This window comes from Nylanderia fulva, unplaced genomic scaffold (assembly GCF_048542155.1).
Source record: "Nylanderia fulva isolate GAGA-0341 unplaced genomic scaffold, ASM4854215v1 Scaffold466, whole genome shotgun sequence".
NCBI lineage: Eukaryota > Metazoa > Arthropoda > Insecta > Hymenoptera > Formicidae > Nylanderia > Nylanderia fulva.
In genome coordinates, this window is record NW_028190550.1 from 62299 (window position 1) to 64627 (window position 2329).

General features: G+C 49.4%; 1 pseudogene; it reads left to right on the forward strand.

Moving 5' to 3' along the window:
* The first annotated feature begins 740 nt into the window (after positions 1-740).
* LOC146721497 (large subunit ribosomal RNA) lies at positions 741-1878 on the forward strand (annotated as a pseudogene).
* The last annotated feature ends 451 nt before the right edge of the window (positions 1879-2329 follow it).

A 2329-nucleotide genomic window follows, 5' to 3' on the forward strand; every position in this document is an offset into this window, starting at 1 on the left:
TAATAGAACAAGGAATCAAAAGTAAAGTTAGAAAAATCAAGTCGTAACATGGGGAAAATACTCGTACACACCACAAGACATGCAAATAGAATTAGAGGAATACAGCAAAATTGAACACGAAGTAGACAGAGTATGGCAGGAAAGATGGGAGCAAGATGACAAAGGAAGACAAACATATGATTATATCTCTGATGTAGCATTTGCCACAAACAACAGATGGTTTAAACCAAACCGGGAATGTGTATATTTATTAACTGGATATGGACCTATAAACAGTACATTATATAAAAGAGGTGTAGAAAAAACTGATAAATGCCCTTTCTGCAACAATGAAGTTGAAACAGTAAAACACATGAATAAAGAGTGTAAAGAGTACCAATACTTTCGATATCAAGAAATTGATCAAGACAAAGCAATAAACCAAGAAATAATTAAAACACAAAAAAAATTTGATAAATTTAACAAATACGCAAAAGAAATATTCACCTTAAGGAAAAATAAATTACATAGATAGTAGACGAGTCCGCCTCCTCGTTGGCTAGGGACGGGCAACGTCAGATGCATATCTGATGGCAAAGAGACTCAATTAATAAATAATAGAATAAATAAATAAAAGAGAAAATAAGAGTGGAAATGAGCAAATAGCTCGAACCACCATTAAACGATGAATAAATGAATGAAAAAAAAAAAATGTCCCTATCTACTGTCTAGCAAAACCACTGCCAAGGGAACGGGCTTGGAAAAATTAGCGGGGAAAGAAGACTCTGTTGAGCTTGACTCTAGTCTGGCACTGTAAGGAGACATGAGAGGTGTAGCATTAGTGGGAGATGGCAACATCGCCGGTGAAATACCACTACTTTCATCGTTTCCTTACTTACTCGGTTAGGCGGAGCGCGTGCCGTGCCCCGAGGGCTTCGCGCCCCGGCGGTCACGGTGTTCTAGAGCCAAGCGTGTCAGAGTGGCGTGAGGCCTCGGCCGACCGCCGTTAATACTCCCGCGTAATCCGATTCGAGGACACTGCCAGGCGGGGAGTTTGACTGGGGCGGTACATCTGTCAAAGAATAACGCAGGTGTCCTAAGGCCAGCTCAGCGAGGACAGAAACCTCGCGTAGAGCAAAAGGGCAAAAGCTGGCTTGATCTCGATGTTCAGTACGCATAGAGACTGCGAAAGCACGGCCTATCGATCCTTTTGGCTTGAAGAGTTTTCAGCAAGAGGTGTCAGAAAAGTTACCACAGGGATAACTGGCTTGTGGCGGCCAAGCGTTCATAGCAACGTCGCTTTTTGATCCTTCGATGTCGGCTCTTCCTATCATTGAGAAGCAGAATTCGCCAAGCGTCGGATTGTTCACCCGCCAACAGGGAACGTGAGCTGGGTTTAGACCGTCGTGAGACAGGACAGGTTAGTTTTACCCTACTGATGACTAGTCATTGCGATAGTAATCCTGCTCAATACGAGAGGAACCGCAGGTTCGGACATTTGGTTCACGCACTCGGTCGAGCGGCCGGTGGTGCGAAGCTACCATCCGTGGGATTATGCCTGAACGCCTCTAAGGCCGTATCCTCTCTAGTCGAAGGTGGCAATGATATCTCTAGGAGTCTCGTGAGTCGAAAGGCTCAAAACAATGTGACACTACTAGGCGGCCGGTCCTCGGGCCGGTCGTCGCACGAGCCCGGTTTGCCGTACGGCGCCATCGCCCGTCGTCGGGATCTCACCGCTACGACGGCACGGCGTCTAACGGTCGATCATGGGTTTCGCAAGTTCGATGTCAAGACTCGGAATCGTCTGTAAACGACTTAGGTACCTGGGGGGGTGTTGTACTCGGTAAAGCAGTTACCACGCTGCGATCTGTTGAGACTCAGCCCTCGGCTTGGGGATTCGTCTTTCTTGTCGGTTAGACGAGACCCCACACGTTCGACGGCGAAAGCAACACGCCGCGAACGGACTTGGATGAATTTCTCGCTCGCCGGCGAAAGCAACACGCCGCGGACGGACTTGGAAAAATTTCTCGCTCGCCGGCGAAAGCAGCACGCCGCGAACGAATTTGGATGAATTTCTCGCTCGCCGGCGAAAGCAACACGCCGCGAGCGAACTTGGAAGAATTTGTCGCTCGCCCGGCGAAAGCAACACGCCGCGAGCGAACTTGGAAAAAGCGGCTTGTGCGGCCGGAGGTGTCGCCCGCCAACGAAAGCAACACGCCGCGATCGGACTTGGGTTACGGGCGGCGCGTGCCGCCGGAAGTGTCGCCCGCCAACGAATGCAACACGCCGCGATCGGACTTGGGTTACGAGCGGCGCGTGCCGCCGGAGGTGTCGCCCGCCAACGAAAACA